Source organism: Macrobrachium rosenbergii, chromosome 10, assembly GCF_040412425.1.
Source record: "Macrobrachium rosenbergii isolate ZJJX-2024 chromosome 10, ASM4041242v1, whole genome shotgun sequence".
NCBI lineage: Eukaryota > Metazoa > Arthropoda > Malacostraca > Decapoda > Palaemonidae > Macrobrachium > Macrobrachium rosenbergii.
Window position 1 is genome coordinate 58,985,285 of NC_089750.1, and position 21,240 is coordinate 59,006,524.

Sequence of the window (21,240 nt, forward strand, 5' to 3'; positions counted from 1 at the left end):
ATATATATATATATATATATATATATATATATATATATATATATATAATATATATATATATTACTAAAAGGACCTCATTCAAACTGCATGGTATCTATAGATACCATCCAGTTTGAATGAGGTCCTTTTAGTAATTTAGTTAATGCACAGAACAATTGTGTATGTGATAAAGTTAATATATACGTATGTATACATATATGTGTGTGTTAGTGTGTGTATTAACAGATAGTTAGACAAAGAGATAGATGCATAGATAGAAAGATATATATATATATATATATATATATATATATATATATATATATATATATATATATATATATATATATATATATATATATATATATATATATATATATATATATATAATATATATATATATATATATATATATATATATATATATATATATATATATATATATATATATATATATATATATATATATATATATATATACATATATATACATATATACATATATGCATATATATAGTAGGGAGTACGGATAGGAAGAACAGTCAGCTCATCATTGATATATTTATTAATAGGTGCGCTTCAGGATCACCCATATCCCATCTTTTCTGGCTAAAAAGATACAAAAACACTAATTAAAACTGACAACAGAGCTTACAAAATTAAAATGCTTTAAAGATTGAAAAATGACAATGACAAAACAAGAAATAGATTACCTTCAGTAGTAAAGTCCAGAGGATGAAAACTGAATAAGAGTAAACAAGGTTAGCAAGTAAACAAGAAAGGCGGGGGGGGTTACTATAGTACGACCGTTTTAGGAAGAGACTTTGCCCTCTTAAACTGACCATTAACCTTCTGACTTCAAGCTCTCATTGTTTGCGCCTGTTATCAAGCACGTGTACTATAATAGAAAGTTCTGAATGAAGTTTTGTTGTCCCACTTAAATTTTAGATAAAAAAAAATTCAATATATGAAAATGATAGATGCAAGAAATTTGGAAACCTAGATGTGCTTTCATTTTCAGTTTTGTTTATTTGGATGCTGTACTGAGCAATGTTCTTGAGTTACGTCATCTACTATAGTTTTTATTACTGTTCCTTTGCTGTTATCGAAGTCATATAATTGTGATATAGTTTTGAGCTTTTGAATTGTTTTCTTTCGTGTATGCCGTGATCCGTCTTTACCTCCTTGCTGTATCAAGGTTGAATTTTCACTGTGCACCTATAAAATAGCTCATAATAAATATTCTTTAAATATTGTTACACCCATATATATATATATATATATATATATATATATATATATATATATATATATATATATATATATATATATATTATATGTAACAATATTTAAAGAATGTTTATTATGAGCTATTTTATAGCTGTACAGTGAAAATTCAACCTTGATACAGCAAGGAGGTAAAGACGGATTACGGCATGCAATGAAAGAAAGCAATTCAAAAGCTCAAAACTATATCACAATTATATATATATATATATATATATATATATATATATATATATATATATATATATATATATATATTTATACAGTATTAGATTTACCTGTGCTTTTAAAGCACTGTCATATGATACTCATCACTGCTGTGGCATTTCTGTTATATGTAGATTTTTAAAGATATTTCTGCCACTTTCTGTCGAAAAACAGATCTATATTTCAATTTATTTAAATTTCAGTGTTCAACAGGATATCACACAACAAGGGAAAGCAATAAATTTATTTACAATCGAAGTATGAGGAGACATTACTTATGAAGAATCCTCGTCAGAGGATGCTACATCGATAACAAAAGAATCTATATATTTATCAATGCAAACATCTCTTGAAGCGTCATCTCTTTTTATATCTTCGGCATGTCTCACATCATTAGCCCAGTTGTCAGAAGATATGGATTCAATTGCTTCTTTGACCAAAGGAAGCAGGTCTGATTTTTAAAATGATTCTTCTTTGCCACGTATGATTTCACCTGCGCCCATATCAGTTCTGTTGCATTATACTGGCAGTGATATGGAGGCAGCCTAACCACTATGTCCATGATCTCTTGCCAGTCTGTCAATCACGTAATCATTTTCTTTACATGAATGTCTTTGCAACTTTACTAATTTTTTATTAGCCAGTCTTTAACTTCATCCTTTTTGGCAGACATTGTCGGAGGTTTATTAATTCGAACTGAATGATAAGAAGCGTTATCCAACACTATGATGGCAGATGGCCCTATATTGGGAAGAAGCTGGGTTTTAAACCATTTTTCAAACACTGCAGAATTCATCTGAATTTCTAGATTGCGTATCCCTTGTCAGCTGGGTGCTTGATCATTGATAAAAATATTACCCAGAAATGTGGTTAATATTGCAACCAATATTGTGATTGTGTCTACTTACTCTCCAATGTTATTGATGTACAATTAGAAGGAATAAATCATAGGTAAAAATTTTTATTCTGTCACGTCTCTCTCTCTCTCTCTCTCTCTCTCTTCTCTCTCTCTCTCTCTTTTTTTTGCCCAGCTAGTGGAATAGTAAGCGGAACCATAAAGATGATGAACATTCTTTATGATTAGTTTTCTGACGAATATACAAATAATTTTTAACTATAATACACAACTGTGATGTAGCTGTCCTTTACGGATTCAAACAGAATTAGAGAAAATGACAAAAAAAAAAAAAAAGACTGTCATCCTCAATCAGTGCAGTGCTTATACCTCTGGCAACACTAAACCCCGATATATAGTACTTATCCTATGTTTATTTATTTGTGTTGTTACATTAATTGCATAATATCTATATCACGGATCGCTACTATCACAATATTATCATATAAATAAAACAGGTTAATTTGCAGCAAAACAACAAATACAAACGCTATTACAATGATTGTTTACGATTTCGTGCGTCTGGTAGCATGCTACGGGTGACTACCGTCTGAAAACCCTCCGGATTGTGGTAAGTGTGAGGTCTCATCTCGGCCGTAATCAAAGGGTTAAACGAAGAAAGTTACAGCCACGAACGAAACAGTGTGACAATGAGATGCATCTCATTGTGTCACTCTTTACTTCGTGGCTGTAATTTTGTTCATATATATATATATATATATATATATATATATATATATATATATATATATATATATATATATATATATATATATATATATATATATATATATATATATATATATATATATATATATATACTCGTACATAATGTGTTTTATACTTGTGGACTAGTGTATGTATGAATGCGTTGGCGTTCGCACGTACAAAAGAAACAGACATGACGGATTTAATATGTTTGTATTGAAGAGGATTAGTAAACGATATCTATATTTCTATGCAGGATAAAGCAAGATTTTAATTAATTTAATCGTAGAATGTAAAAGGGACAAACACTTTCGTGATTCAGTCTAATTGAAACCTTGACCGAGAGCAATTACAACCAGCAACCCAGCTCGTAGGCGGGCTTATTATTGGCTGATTGTAGCGAAGGCTAATCAGTGTAAAAGCTCTAGTGACAATAAGGGATTTGATTTGAGACTGCGTCCTGAGGTTTTTATTCGGTATTTTAAATTTTTTTTCAATTTTTCTACATGTAATGAAAAGTTTTCATGCTTGAGTTTGTATTCATGTTTATTTAAATTATAAATTTCGATTAAACGGGATGCCGGTTCAGAGGAGTTATATTTTCGTAAAGGAATATATAAATATGTATCCCTCTAGCAAACTAGAACCACTCTGAACCAGATTCATGTTTAATCTAAATTTCATATATATATATATATATATATATATATATATATATATATATATATATATATATATATATATATATATATATATATATATATATATATATATATATATATATATATATATATATATATATATATATATATATATATATATATATATATATATATATATATATATATATATATATATATATATATATATATATATATATATATATATATATATATATATATATATATATATATATATATATATATATATATATATATATATATAACATGTATACATATGCATATATATATATATGTGTGTGTGTGTATGAATGTATGCATGTACAGTATGTACCCCGCTTACTCACACGACTTGGCACCGTCTGACTTTTACCTGTGTCCTAAACTTGGTCATCATTTTGAAAGTAATAAAATCATTTAATCAGCTGAAGAGTGACTGGAGACCCGGGATGGAATATTCTCGTACTACAGAATAGCTATGGTTGAGAGTTGGTAAACCAAGCTCACTAAAGCTGTGAGACACATGTTAAGAAATGATATATTCTCGTAGTACAGAATACCAGTGGTTGAGAGTTGGTAAACCAAGCTCACTAAAGCTGTAAGACACATGTTAAGAAATGATAGAAGGACTTTCCTACTCTGATGCTTTCCAAAAGATAACTACTTTTTGACCGACCATCGTCAGAGAGAGATAAAGAACCAGCATAAAAGATTCATAGTCTGATGACCAGTATCTTGTCGCAAGCTTCCTATGGTACATCCTCAGAAGATGTTTTGAATTTCCACAGATGTCTTTTAGGCCAAAGCTTGGCGAGTATAGGTTTGCATCTACTGTCGTGAATGGACTGAGCTAGACCTGACACGGGTAAAAACCAAGAATATTTAGTCATTTCAAGATTACTGTGAATGTCGGCGGTAAATGGCTTTAAAATGAGCATTATGTCAGAAAAAAAACGAGTTTAACAAAAAATACAACAAGCAGAAGTTAAAAGAAAATAATTTGCTTCTAAAATTACTACATATAAAGTTAGAAGACGTAATAGTTTGCAATAATTCCCTTTTCTCTTTCAACGAGAAACAAACGGAATTTGCAATGGTTTGTGAGACCCAGCTTTTAGCGAACAGAAAAATGAATTCGCTACCGGTGAGGATGGCCAAATTCCATTTCCGGTGACTGGTATAATTTCAGAATGACAGTTACTTCAGAACATTATACGTATGCGTCGTGTCATTCCATATTCCAAATAAAAATCTTACTGGTAAGATAGAATTCATTACGGCCGGAAATATGTAAATAACTACACACATACAAACACCGTAATACCGTTTCAAAAGCAAATTTATCAGGCAGTCTCCTAAACTGTTAAATTATTATGTTTCAATATGAATAGAGACAAATACGCACATGTGAATTATAAAGCCAAGAAATCAGGCGGAATGAATCTTGTTCAAACGAATTTTTCATAATCATTTCAGGAAACAATTCTCATTGCGAAATTAGAAAAAAATGGCCAATATTGGGTTCGCTGTTATTAGGTCGGAATTTCTGCAATTCGAGCCAATTTTCGCTTATTGCCTTGACTTGCGTGGCGTTTTCACTTTTTATTGAGAGTAATAAAGAGACGTAAATGTATGTCCTGCAGCTCATATTAGATTTTCTCCTTATGGAACTAGTCATGAACTTGTATTTCAGTAAAAAAAATAAATTTGGAATTGTCTTATACAGTTTTATATGAATTATATAATGGAGTCAATGAAAAAAGTGTTCAGTCTTTTGTCTGTGATGTCAGTCTGCAAACAATGCAGCGATCTATCATTAATAATTTGTCAGTGGTACCTGACATTTAATTGTTCACTTGCTAATAAGAGGCACATTGGTTACTTCTGCTTAATTCTGTGTACATATGTTCATATCCATTAAAATGATAACTGCAATTACTTGTGTTTTGCGTTTGCTCCAGCTATTTCTATCGAAAGTTTCTTCCTCCGCGAAACCTTCTCCAAATCCCCCTTCACTTTCTACGCTACTATAATCGGATACATCAAACGTCACAAAAGTATTTCAGAGTAAATCTCCTTATTGAAAGCCGTATGAATGTGCTTAATAACTCTAGGTTCAATCAGCTTGTTCAAATTTTCATGTTATTCTCATCCGAAATTTGGTATACTCTTGATTCCCTCAGTGTTACCCGGATCATCTCACACGACCTTTCATGCGTCATAATCCGGGCTGCAATGTCTGTCTCGGACACTTTGCCATAATAAAAATCCTTGCTCATTGCTAGTTAACCCTTTACTTCTCTCTTCTTCCACTACTTCTTCTTCTTCTCCGTCTTTTTTAAATCTATTTCTCCCGCCATTACATCTCCTTCGGATGGCAGGAGCAACATAAACCGTCTCGGTGGAAAAGCCTCGTAAAAGAGTGCGCCTTTTCAAGCCAATTTGAAGGGCAATTTTCTCCCGGCCATTTCGAGCTTTTTCCCCGCCCGAATTTCAGCTCTCCTTTGCATGTTACACACCTGGCTGGCTCTTGCCTCGATAAATAGAATCAAAATTTACTCTGTGAGATTAGGCGCAATTTTACTTTCGGTTAACTCGTATTAGTCTACTCGAGAACGTAACAAGTTTCTCAAATTTCGGTTTATGGCCAAGAATGTGCTCAGCGTTCTGTAACAGGCTCGCAGTGTCGTTTTGAGTAATATACGCACTCATGTAGACGATTCCCGTAGCTTGAAATTGTTCTTTCTTTTTTGTATTAGCATTTATTCTTTAAAGATTTCTTTTTAGGATATTACATCTATCCATTTATCCGGACAGATAGATTCATACATACATTACACACACACACACACACACACACACACATATATATATATATATATATATATATATATATATATATATATATATATATATATATATATATATATATATATATATATATATATATATATATATATATATATCTATGTACATATATATATATATATATATATATATATATATATATATATATATATATATATATATATATATATATATATATATATATATATACATTTTTTTATATATTATACAGGGTGTACCAAAAGTTGTCTCTTCCCAATTTCAGCAAGCTCTTGTGTGATGTTTCTGGTGTCCTCTACCTCATGGATGTTCGACAGGCTATCTACCAACCACGTATTCATTTTCTTCGTTGTTACCCTTCCAAGGACATACCAGCTCCAACGAGATACACGATGTAACAGTGACAAATGGCTGGGATGAGATGAGACGTGTAAAGTATCCAAATGATCTTCGTTGTAAACTGTTTACCATTAACTAAATTTTGATAGTTTAAAATTTCATTCCTATTTATTTCTGTTTGGAGGAATTGTGAAATGGACCAAGACTGTGACATTTAGATGAAGCGCTGTCAGTATATTTAAAGACAATCTCGTCCATGATTCTAAATTACTAGCAGAACATATATCGTACACACCAATAGGCCTCAGGCATAAAAAAATCATTGTTAATTATAGCCACTAATGTAATTTTATAAAAATCCCCATGAACCTGTAGACTCCTGTCACATTCTAGACGCATTTCAGTCGTTGGGAAATAATCAATTTTATCTTTAGTATTTTTCAGTTCTTCCATGGCTGTCATAAGCTTATTGTTGTCCATGATGCTATTTACTTGGGTCTGATCTTTTTAGTTAAGGGAAAATGAAAGTTAAATGGTGCCAAACCTAAAAAACAGGCTATTTGAATATATTTTTACGCAATGATGTAACGAAACGACTTTAACAATCCTTGACCTGTGATGAAAGCAGTGTCGAAACAGTAATCTTTTCCAGACATGTTGACTCACTTGCTCAATCGCTAAAGCACATTTGCTTAATACTGGCCCATAACGACAATTTTTTAACTACTAATTCAGTTGGACTTCCCCTTTTTCCATCGCTGAAAAAAAATGTGGAGTGGCTTGCTGGCACTGAAATAGAACTTGATTTTCTGGTAGTGCTTCCTTTGTTTCGAGTATTGTTGGATTCGTCGTCATTTTGATGAAGACGTTCTTTTCATAAGTTACATTGTTCCAAACCCAAGTTCATCAGCAAAAGATTCTCTAACCACGGGATACAATTCAGTGAGTTAGTAGCTTCGATGTTAAATGAGCACAAGTGTCTATATTACCAGTGGTGTGCACACAAATCGAATTAATTATAAATGCCACTAAGTTATGGATTTTGTTAAATGATGCTGTTTCATGCCGAACGTCTGACTTTTATTCTTTGCAACGAGAATGTGTCATCATCCTCGGAGATATCGTGCAATTGAATATGTCAGAATTTGAGAAGTTCATCAAGTGTAGCTGGGAAATAACAATATCCAATAACTTCCGATTAGGCGCACATATGGAAAGCTAGGAGACTGCTAATAACTTATATAAAAAAAAAAAAACACTAAAACGAAATACGAAATAGTAAACTACTCTGCAGTCCCTGAGTCAATTTTACTTGAAAAGAAATTCCCGCACATCTTTTCTTGCACTGCAAATCCGAGCAGCCCGAGAACCGAAAAGTACGAACGCACGCACATTCCCCTTTAAAAACTGTACGAGAGTCTTCCCTGGATAGCGCCACGGAATCTAATTTTGCGAGAGGGATTGGGCTTTATAGGCGTCCCTTTATTGCATCAAAAACTGCGACTGGCATACCAGAGACAATGCTGTGCGAGGATTACTCAATTTCTTAATGCTGTCTTCCCGTTAGAGGCTGACTGCCAGAGCTGGTTTTCCAACCGACTCAGCCATTTCGTCTAAGGAATTTCTTGGGATAATCCGCCCACGCTGCTCCGGAATTTTGCGTATTACTCTGATCTATTCATCTTCATAGTCCCTTTACTTGCTCCTTTTGTTTGTGTGTGTGTATTTTTTTCTTTTTGAGTTGACGGTAAAGATATGAACCAGATATCAGTTAAGCTTCTAATTGGCCGAAGCATAAGAATTATAATTTCAGGGAGTAGTGAGCAGTATGAAATTTCACCAATCACGGTTAGGTTCGATGATATCGGCTGAGCAATTTTATCATCAGCTCTGAAAAAAAATAGTATAGTTGTTTGTGTTATGAGAACCTCTGCCGAGACGATTTATTCATTCACGCTTATCTCAAGTTATAGTAAAAGAAGAGATGCAGAATTCATGCCTCATCAGAGATAAAAAGTGTTACTGAATCTTATAACAAATCCTACCGGTCTCTTGTAAGCGGAAAAGGATTATCAAGAGGACAGAAATCCAATAGAGTAAGCATTCTCGGAGTTTGATAACCGACTTACAGTCAGAGCAACTTGAACATTCCCTTCTTGATATTGTTATTTTTTCAGTATGTGTAATAATCGCCTACCTCTATAATTGACAAACTTTACCATATGTTCGCAGGAATTTCCGTTATTAAACTTTTTATACTAATGTGGAGACTTTTTTTCTTTGAGTGCTTAGATTTATACTGATTTTGTAGTATATGAGTTGCATTTTTAAAGAATTTAGTGTTCTTCAAGGGAATTTTAAGCTGACTCTACTTAACTAATCCAAGGTAATCGTACTTCCTCGAATGTTCTAAATTGTATGATTATTGTTAATGGAATATTTTCACTTCACGATATTTACATATTTCTCAGCAAAAAGCAATGAAAAATCAAAATACGGTCTTCTTGGATAACGGACACAAAAATAATGATCAAACTGCATGTGTGGAAGAATAAAGGAATTTTAAATAACGAAGTTTTAAATCAAATTGTCTGATATCTAGGGATGTTGAAACATCAAATTATAGTCAGTGAATAGAAGTACGGATAGGTTCGTCAGGGAGTGTGTACATATAAATATATATATATATATATAATATATATATATATATATATATATATATATATATATATATATATATATATATATATATATATATATATATATATATATATATATATATATATATATATATATATATATATATATATATATATATATATATATATATATATATATATATATATATATATATATATATATATATATATATATATATATATAAAATATGTATGTGTGTATATTCCTATCAATAGTACTAACAAACAAACATATATATAATATATATATATGTATATAATATATATATGTATATAACAGGTAAAATGTCTGTAAAATGTGTATGCACTTACCTGTTTGTACTCATTCCTATCAATAGTTTTCAGAACTGGCAGTAGAAGGACAATCCGTGTCGCCACAGCTGCAACAGAAACTCGTGTGATAGCGACAGCTGCGACCTGACGAAGTTTGCTGTTTCCTTGTAGTTGCCTGAGATGCTTGAATTCGGATTTCCTGTTTACTTCAACTTTCGATCTCTATTTCACTATTTTAATTTAATTTCCCCTGCAAATAAAAACTATTTTCTTGTACTTCTTCGTACTTCAACTTTCACTATATATCCTACTCTTGCTCTGTTTACGAAGTAAAGTGTTTGTGCATAATTATATGCATGTGTGTGCGCGCTTATAAATTCATATTTTCACATTTCATCCTGCATCACTCGCCTCCTCCCACCTGTAACGTCAGCTGCCCAGATAACGAACTCGGCAGCATTTTTGCCGTCATAAAAGCGGGGGCTGCCACCCAAACGCTGTGTGTGATGTTGCAAAGTAAAGGAAGAGTTTACCCAGGTCCATTGATGTTGCTCCATTATACCCTAATGGCGAATAACAATGGGGAGGAAGCGTTCGCTCTGAGGATGATTTATTGTTGCTTCCCTTTCATAATTTCGCTCGTGCACGGACAGACGACGCTCAGACGAGGAGGTCGTGGTTCGTGCCTCTAGGTAATATTTAGCTGGTGACCTGCCTTCCGTTACTTTTAGTTGAGTTATGTGTTGTACTTATTTGAAATTTGGTTTATCTATTTGATTGTTTTCATTTTTACTTGACTACAAGTTCGGCTTATTTCGTGTTTTACTCGTTTGCTTTGAATAGCTTATCTTTTGCCACATTTCTGTTGTTATATTGAAGCACATTTAGCTTAGCATATGCTATTTCCTTTCCTAGTATACTTTTGAAATGTATCGAATTTCACCATTGATGAACTTATCAATTATAATTCCCCTTGAATGTAAGTTATTCCCGTAGTATAGTGGACTGAATATTAAACGGTATTGTAATTTGATATATATATGATTGTAATAAAATGTTTTCTTTCCAAGAATGTTATCTGAAAATTTTACAAAAATAAATGCAATTAATCAGCTGTAGTAATCATACTCTTTGTGCTGAAAATTTGGCAGGTATTTTCCTATTGCTGGTTATGCAACCGATTTCCTGCACAGACACAAACACACACACACATATATCTATATATATATATATATATATATATATATATATATATATATATATATATATATATATATATATATATATATATATATATATATATACATAATGTAAGTAAATATAAATATAATAAATAATATGAAAGGTCATTCAACTGTAGCAAGCATACTCAGAGGAACTCCGATGTGCAGTTTTATTTTTAACGGTAAAAAGACGAAGTCACCGTTCTGAATAAAAGACATAATTAACAAATACAGGATCAGTATACGTTCACATGAAAACTTACTAAATTAATATCTTTATTAGCTTTGCGTAAGCCCAATAAAAGTAAAGCAATTTAAAGCCCTTCCCACGTATTTTATTTAAAAAAAAAAAAAAAAAACTATTCAATAGCTGGAGCGTTTGAAAGGTCATTTGACGCCACTTGAGCAAAATCTTCAAACAGCATTCCATAAACATAAGGATTATCCTCATAGCGGGAACTCCCAGTCTTCTTATTGGCTTTAGCACTCTTAGTTGTGATTGGTCGTTGCCCACTTGAACTACCAAAGACTTTGTTTACTATTCTAGCTGCTGACGTCCTAAAGTAGTTGCCATGTGTTGCATTCTAATCCTAAAACATGTTAAAAATCAAGTAGTGATGTTGTATAGGGATGATATTAAGATATTTAATTCCTTGTTTTACAGTATTTAATCATACATATCAAAATGTTTGACTCAAAATAAGGCAGGATAACAGAAATAAAACACTATACATAAACTCCTAGACGTTTTTTTATGAATGAACACAACCAAGCAGCTGTGGTGAAGTCACCATATGAATATTTGTTCCATAACAGATATTAAAAGACATTTGTATTAAGCAGCGGCTTATTATTAAATTATATATCGTTTAAAATTGTTGAAATGAAATGGAAAAGGAAATTAATCAAATAAAATGCAATAGTTTCAAAGGAATATCTGACTAGGATCTGGACACAGTGCAAGATGTCAGCATAACCTAGAAAAATATTGTTCCTAGCACCTTTCCAGTGCAAAAAAAATTTAATGATTGCAGTGAATAAAAAGTCATTAATTATTTCATTTTCATCTTATATTCTAAAGAATATGGTCTATTGTATTCTAACGCCAGATACAAAAGAAGTCGGGTATCATAATTATTAAAACAGGGTTAAAATACTTGTCTGTTGGTGTGTTATGGCAATGATCATATGAAGTAATCAACAGCAGCTCGCAGACACTCGATTGTATGACGTCGTTATGGACAACAACCAATCAGAGCTGGAGATGATTGTGATAGCCAATGAGAAGGCAGATATTTCCCGTTTAAGGATGGTGTTCTCGCCTTTAGGCCTTGCTGTTTGAAGGGTTGCTCAAATCGTAGTGCCTTACTTTCAAACGCTCTAGCTGGGATTTATTGTATAGTTGGTTGTTTTTACCCCTTTTCATTTTTTGCAAATGAATTATTACTTAAATGGAAATAAACCAGATAGAACTTTAAGTCTTTTATTTTCATTAAAAATAAAGTTGATCTTATGCCAACACGGAGCCTTGCGCAAAGACATCCGGTAAATGGGAAAAGAAGCCTTACGTAGAAATGACGACCAAGAACACCCAACAGATTTTAAGAAAAAATTGGAGGTTCGTTAACATTAAACTGGATTATGCCAGGACGCATCATTTCCCTAAGCCAGCCAGTGAGTGTGTGGGTATGTGATGGGGAGTAAGAGGCCTGGTGTAGACCTCTGGATTCCCCTATCCAACAGAAATATAAGGAATTAGTTATTTAATGAATATATTTTTAGGTTCTCCATCAGTATCAGATCTAGAGAGGGCACAATTTATCTAATAATATAGCATTTAATACTGTTTAAGTATTCTCTCTCTCTCTCTCTCTCTCTCTCTCTCTCTCTCTCTATATATATATATATATATATATATATATATATATATATATATATATATATATATATATATATATATATATACATACGTGTGTGTATTTGATGTACATATATATCTATATATGTATAATGTATATATCAATTCCATGAAGTCGACTGCTTTAGTGGCATCAAAAAGTTTCTTGCGTGAATCTTCATATCACTAAGGCCTTTTGCGATATTCATGCGTCACTTTCCGTTGAAGAACATGTAAAAGGTTTTACTTCCATTTATTTTCTTCCCATTTTCTGACGCTTGTTTCGCCACTCCGTGACATTTTTAAATGACTACTGCCTTCCAATCTGTTATTATTATTTATGATTGATCTAGCTTTATGCCAGTACGGACTCTCGCTCACAGAGCAGCCTGTAAGTGTCATTCAATGGTTTGAAGTGACGAATGGTCGTGGATAAAATAAGTAAAAAATTGATGGTTTGCAAGTGAAAAATGGACATGTGAAATAAAATTTCAACAGGCAGGAATGCAAATCCTTTAAAGCCCTAGGTGGCCGTCAGTAGGAGAGAATGAGTGATAGCAGCGAGTCTTGGCGAGGAAAACTGAAAAAAAAAGATCCTAAAAAAAAAATAATAATAATAAAAGCTTTAAAATAAAACTCTACGGGGAATCCGTACCGTATTTCACTTCCTTCGAAAACAAAATAGCATCGATCTTTAGCTGTAGGGACCGATGGAGAAAAGAAAAATTATCAGTAAGAGAGAAAGTGGTTTTGTCTCCTTGACTGAGGGAACGCGTGTGGTTGTGTTTGTCTCTCGAGGAGGACTGTGTGCCGTCAGAGTGTTTAATGGCACTCGGCCTGTGTTTGCCCCTCAAAGAAGGACTCTAGAATGTAAGTGTATAATTATGTTTTGTTTTATATCTCCCACAGCAAGGCGATGAAAGGAAAGAGGTAACAGGTTACGTGGAAGACAGAGCGACAGTTGAAGGATTCTGTCGTTGGACTTTAGGCTGCCTAACAAGGAAAGGAAAAGCGATAGTGCCAATCAAGTGATTAACAACTACCCTATTGTTGCACGCCGAGAAAATCTTCGTGGCCGTAAGTGCCGTAACGTTGTTGAACTTTGTCGAGAATAAATCTTTTAAACGTTTCATGAGTTCCAGTGATAAATAACCTTGCCCTTTTATATCGCTGATAGCCTCTTCGAATTTGCACATGAAACATCTGAGCTCATCACGAGCCATTAGTACTTTCAAACTATCCTTTGCCCGTCCAGAAGGGATCTGGTACTGAGGAATACAGATATAATGGAACTTTGAGGTCGGAGGTTTGGGATCCGGCGTGGCTGTGGGCGTTGGCTGCTCGGTTAGTGTCTCTTACTCTCGACACTAAATTAATTCTACTTCGTCTGGTTGTCCTGTTTCATTTCGTGGATCTTGGGTTGCAACTGACTGGGGTGACGGAACAGATAATTGGTAGATTTGATATTGTTTTGAAATATGCAATGCTAGTTAAACTAGCATGATGAGGATCAGATCGGTTGGAGCACTTTGGCCTTGTCTCATACTGCAAATGGCACAAATTATGGGGCATCTGCAACGGTCCTGGAAACGGCCATAACTATGGCAACGGTAACCCCTGAAAGGCTCAGGAGTGTATTCCCACATCCTAAGCCTCGGAACTGGTACTCTGCAGATCGCTTATGTTTTGTTTTATCCCTCCGGGCTTCGATAATATGTTGGAGCTCCAAAAGAGGGCCTAATGGGACCTGTATTGGGCAATTTGCAGTGATGCCTTGTTCAAATTTTTATTTGGGTTCAGTATTTTTAAATCAGTGTTGGCCTTCAGGATGTCTACTCTCGCTGTGTCCTTAGATGTGAGGGTAAATTCTCATCCGTGATTAAGTCGTGCAGTAATGTTGATGCCTGCTGATGAAAGGGGAAACGAAACTGCCTTGACGCAGATGACAACCATAATGTTCCAAGAATTGTTGACTTTGGAACTAGCCCTCAGACAAGAAAGTCTGGCTATATTATCATACATATTCACCTTGACAGTGAGGACAGCAGCACGGAACATTGTCAGTATCTTCAACCCAGGACCAACACAGGACCCAAGGAGTGCAGACACCCCAGAAAAAGCTGTTTGACAATGACATCGTAAATAAAATAGTGGTGTGCACCAACAAAGTAATTCCAAGAATGCCTGCCAAGTAGTTACCACAAGGCCGATAACAGGAAGACACAACATGGGTGTAAGACCTGTGGGCGCCCTGTGTGCCCAGACCTCATCGTCCCTGTCTGCGAGGATTGCTCACAATAATATACTGTACGTGTGAACTTTGAAAACCAATAACTTGACTGTTCATTTGCAAGGGAAAATAACTTCTATAGCACATACATCTTTCACGAATTACCAGAAAATCCCCCCATAAGTTATTTGACATTTTCGATGGTAAAAATATCAAACAATGATTTTTTGTTTGCTCAAACGTAGTCTTGGGACTCTCAAAACAAAAATCTAATTATAAAGAAAGGAACAAAATTCTGAGCAAACAGGTAATTTTTTTGACAAAAAAAAAAAAACACCATTTTTGACATTCTCCCATATAATATCCACGGCTGCCAGGACATTGTGCTTCCAGGAGCTGAAGCCCCTATGACCTGGGTGTTTGTGGGTCATCAGTCAACTCTTTATCTCCGGCCCTTTGCATTCCTGATTTTTTTAAAAATAGACATATAGTAAGATTGTATGTATTCTTGAGTTACCCCTAAAGTCATCAGTATGCCTAATTTTCTTTTGTTTTAAATAGGGAGGGAAGTGGAACTAGAGAATCTGTATGCTTCATTTAATTTGTCAGATTTGTTGAATTTCAATTCTAACTATGGATTTTGAATTTTCCAAAATGGAATAAGATTTACTTCAAAATAATGCTAGTACTGTTAACTATCACGACTTTAAGCACCTTTGATTTGTCTCCGTCTTGGATGGCGGAAGGTGAATGAATGAGATTTACTGAGGCCGGGTGTGTAGAGGAAATAGGCTCCGCCCACAAAAGTTACCTGACGACTCGGCCGGACAACTCAGCCAACAACATGTTGTTAGTCCTACACAATTTTGGCGATAAGGCACGCTGTCAGATCGTGTATGAGACCCTGTAAAATCTTGTGCAAGGAGGAAATGCGTTAGTTTATATCACAAGATCGTCAACTGTATTCATGATGGGCGGGGCTTATGAATTCCCATTTTCTCTCTTTACGTGCTGACTGCGTCGTAGCCACTCAGGACTACTCGAATTCTTAAAAAAACGTTGTTTGCATTTTAGAACATTGTTTTTTCCTTCGAGATAATTATTTGAACAGGTATATAAATTGGTTTAAAGTGATTGGAAAATAATATTAGATTTTATAACCATATCTGTCACAAAAAATAAAATAGTTACTTGCTACCTCCCGGCGCCTTTCTCAACATGGTAACAAGTTGGTAGCTTTTTTGTGAAAAAAAAAAATCTCGAATAATTTATGTTTTAAGAGCATTTCTTTACGTCAAATCGATTTTAAATTATTGTATATAGAATTTAAGACTTTATGGAAATAAATGTATAAATAAAGATGATTTATATTTGGAAAAAATAATGTTTATGCTTCGACTCGTAGTGATATATGGCAACGATTTCTTTCATGTAGCAGTGCGAGGAGTTAATGACGTCACCAACAGCAAATTTCCTGCCTAAAAAGCTGGAACTCCGTAGGGTTCCTCCAGTTTATGCGCTGCTGTCTGCCGTTTATTCCGGCATCCTCTTTAGCGCTTGAATAATAATAATAATAATAATTATTATTATTATTATTATTATTATTATTATTATTATTATTGATTGTTGTTGTAAACATTGAACTGAATAATAAATAAGTAAATAACTAACAATTAGGATTGCATGCCAACAAACTGCACACACACTCACACACAAACACACACACACACACACATATATATATATATATATATATATATATATATATATATATATATATATATATATATATATATATATATATATATATATATATATATATATATATATATATATATATATATATATGTGTGTGTGTGTGTGTGTGTTATATATATGTAGTTAAAATAGTTTTTTATCTAATTTGCAAGCGTACGTCTCTACTCCTCTCATCATACAAAATTTACAAAATTTTCGTTTATTAACATTATACTGGTATTATACAAGGACGGTCTCCTTGCTCACAAAGCAGCCCAGCCCGTAAGTCCGTCTGAAGATGGCAAATGGAAGCAAAAGCTCCAGCCCGTAAGAGTCTCGTCTCTCTCTCTCTCTCTCTCTCTCTCTTAACAAATTATTGATGGGGGGAAAAGAAAATCTATTTTTATTTGGAAAAACGGTTAATTTTACCTTCGACTGGATGAACTATGCTGTCAGTCTATTCAGTAGAGTTCTTGGCCTGTGTTTTCTCTTTCCATTTAAACTGAGGCCCAGAGTTGGTACAGTTAGTTTAGACATTTATGGAGTATCCTTCGTGGACATTAGAGCAGAAGGATAGGAGGGAAACTGCAGTTCCTGACATCAACTTAAGGACCTGGTAGCCATAACTAATTCATTTGCCTTAATTTTCCCAACTTAATTTGTCTTCAAAATTAGGCTTCTTGCTCATTTGTGCTCTTTTAAGACTGTTGCTAGATATTTTTTTTACCTTGCTTTAACCCCCTTTCAAATTTTTCATTGACTGTTCATTCAGTTACGGATAGGGTGATTATAACCACTTATTTATTAATAAGCTGTAGGCCCCGTTGCTAAGTAACCAATTGGTTCTTAGCCACTTTAAGTAAGTCTAATCCTTCGGGCCAGCCCTAGTAGAGCAGTTAATCAGCTCAGTGGTCTGGTAAAACTAAGGTATACTTAACTTATTTATTACCAATGCAAGGGTCCTACATAATATCCTGTCCATAAACCGCGTCAAATGGTTGAGAGGCACAGGGACTCTGGAATAGCTTCATAAACTCCAAATCAAGGCTCCCTAGACCACTTGTCTTCAGCGTGCTTTTGAATGACTAGTTTTACCACCCAAACACTCACTGTGAGTCACGATAAGAGGCAGAGGATAAAGATTTATTATTAATTCCTTCGGTTCACCACTAAACTGATTGCTTGTGAAATTTTAAGCACTGACTTTAAACAAACGTTTCATCATTCCAAAGTAGGCTACATTATTTTTGTATTCATTTAAATTTAAACTTTTTGGTATAATCTCCTCTCTCGTTCATTATTTTTCCTTTTCTCAGCCATACTCGTTGAAAAATTGATAAGTTTGTTCTCGATATTAAGCAGGAAATATGTTTAATCAATACTGTTTACAGAAAAGAGAGATAATTACATCCCCGAGAGTATTGTGCTTTCTGCTTACATAGTAAACGATATGTAGAAAGGAATATAGGTAATTAAAGATAATAAATGCTCGAGTAATCTGAGGGCCCTGCATATTGGTCAAATGTGGTTATTTACCTTGAACGTAAGCTGAAAGTATGTTGATCTGTATGCTAGTTTTTAAGTACAGCAAGGTATCAATTGTAGTATTAGGAAAAAAAGCTGTCAATAGTGAAGTAATTTGTTTTAGCGGTATTTTGCTTTCCACAATGCTTTTTTAAATGTATATATATAAATAACAGCCTAAAATAACTTCTCTCTGTTCGCCCTTCAGAGTCATCTCACCCAATGTTTATTAACCCTGGTACACAGTCACGGGGTATAAATAAGCCGACGCCATTTATTTTTATGCTCACTAAGTGGCCCAAGGCCGCAGTGTCCTGGCCTTCCCAGTCACTTCATACGGCCATCAGCTACTGTGGTGGAAGGTAATGTCTCCGGGTTATCTTGCTTGTGGTGCTGTGTAGAGTGGGATTCTGGTAATTTTTACCTCAGTATAGTGTTGACCTTCAAATATGTGTTGGGTAATTTTTACCACAGAGCAGTGTGAACTTACAAATGTGTGTAGGGTAATTTTTACCCTAGAGCAATATAAACCTACAAATATGCAGTTTGGACTCATGAAACATGGTGGTGTAACTTTTGGCCAACGGCAATGAAAATTCGTGTTATTTATTTTTGCTGTATTTTCTTATTATTATATATATATATATATATATATATATATATATATATATATATATATATATATATATATATATATATATATATATATATATATATATATATATATATATATTCAGATTTTAAATCTCCCCTTTTCAGTGACTAATGTCTTTCACAGGTCTAATATGGCAGTACAAAAATTAACCACTTTCATTTCCTTTTTTTTTAATCTACATGAAAGTGAACTGGATGAACGGGAAAATGAAGCGATATATGACTCGGATGATGGCAAAGATTATGAGTCAACCCTGTCATCTGATGAGGACACTGTGGAGTTTTTGGAAGGAAATTCTCAGAGTGGGGCAAGAAAGAAAGAAAGAAAGACATACGTCAACGCCGTACATGCCACTTGTTACCAAGTAAGTAGACATGCTGCCCCATTCTTCTACCACTAGCCCCCAACCCCAGGATGTCTCAATGGCTTCTCCCTCACCAGTTTCCACTCACAGTGCCTCTGCTTCTACCCACCACCCGGCCTCTAAACCTAGTACCTCTTTTGACCCTTCTCCGTAGGGGGTTTTTGCAGTCAGTACACCTCACGCGGTGCATTGTAGGCATTACCTAAGATTCTTTGCAGCGTCCCTTCAGCCCCTAGCTGCATCTCCTTTCATTCTTTTTACTGTACCTCCATTCATATTCTCTTTCTTCCATCTTGCTATCCAGCTTCTCCTAACAATTGTTTCGTACTGCAACTGAGAGTTTTTCCCCCCTGAATGATCTCTTGGGTCCCAGCGCTTGGCCTTTGACCTAAATTATATATTCTATTCTATTCTATTCTATTCTGCTGACCCTCTTTCTGGACAATCTATGAATCCAACTGCTCCTGCTGTTACCACCAATGAGCCCCAAGCTGTCCCAGGAGTTCCTCCTGTTGCCCTAGGTGTGCCTCCTTGTACCTGCACATGCCTCCTTCTGATGAAAGGGAAAAACGAAGTTGCCTTGCTGCAGATGACAACAATCTTCCAAGAATTGTTGACTTTGGACAAGCAAGTCCAGCTTTAAGTGGAATTGTCGTCCATAGTTAACTATAACAGTGAGGACAGCAACATGGAATATTGTCGGTCCCTTCACCCCAGGAGCAACACAAGGAGGCAGGGAGTGTAGACAGCCCAAAGAAAGCTATGAACTTGCTGTTGGACAGTGACATTATAAATGAGATTGTGGTGTGGACCAGCAAAGCAATTTCAAGAATGATCGGCCAAGTACAGTTATCGCAGAGTCGATAACAGGAAGACAAAATATAGGCGTAAGACCTGTGGATACCCAGTGTGGCCAGGCCACATGTCCCCTGTCTGCGTGCATTGCTCACAGTAATATAGGTATGAGCCTTGTAATCAATGACTTCATTTGTCAGGGAAAATAATTTAATAAAATACATCTTTTTTTAGTTTCAAGAAAATCCCCCCATAAGGTATCGTTCATTTACGTTGGTAAAAATAGAAAGCTTAATATATGATTTTACTGTTCTTAGACAAGGGTAAACAAACTAAAAGTCTTTTTCTATGGAAAAAAGGAAATTTTATGACAAAAGGGTAAAAAATCGTTTATGCTCACCATACAGTATCTACTGCTGCCAGGAGACTGTGCTTCCGTGAGCTGAAGCCCCTGTGACCTGGGTGTGTGTGGGCCATCAGTCACCTCTTCACCTCCAGTCCTTGGCATTCATGATTTTTTTATAGGCATATGGAAAATTTAAGTGTTTTTGTATGTTTTTTTTTTTTAGATACCCCTAAAGTAATCACTGTAAAAGAACAAGGAAAGTGAAACTTAATATTTCTTTTGTTTTCAGATTTATTGAATTTGAATTATAACAATAAATTTTTAATTTCGCACAGTAGGGTAAGATTTGCTCCATATTCGTGTAGTTGTAGATACCACGACCTTATACCAGGGTTAGGGTGAAGAAGCGTCAATAAGAGTATAGTAATTAAATTTATTTTTGTGTATAAATAACGCATGATTGAATTATATATAATTTTAAATTGATATATTTCAAATTAAAAGGAAAATAACCAAATAAAATGTATTAGTTTCGAAGGAATGTTTGATTAGGCT

The 21,240-nt window shown here is 34.2% G+C and overlaps 1 long non-coding RNA gene across 4 annotated transcripts in view; it reads left to right on the forward strand.

Annotated features, from left to right (window-relative positions):
• Positions 1-21,240, forward strand: part of LOC136842659 (uncharacterized) — a 542,312-nt gene that overhangs the window by 496,387 nt on the left and 24,685 nt on the right. The window contains exons 4-7 of one of the 4 annotated variants that reach the window (XR_010854298.1): positions 13,944-14,111; positions 18,734-18,887; positions 19,367-19,544; positions 20,747-20,877. This is a non-coding gene — a long non-coding RNA (uncharacterized lncRNA). Of the gene's footprint in view, positions 1-6,868; positions 7,034-9,979; positions 11,125-13,943; positions 14,112-18,733; positions 18,888-19,366; positions 19,545-20,746; positions 20,878-21,240 lie in introns of those variants that run through there. The other 3 variants (XR_010854300.1, XR_010854299.1, XR_010854301.1) reach the window with 3 other exon arrangements.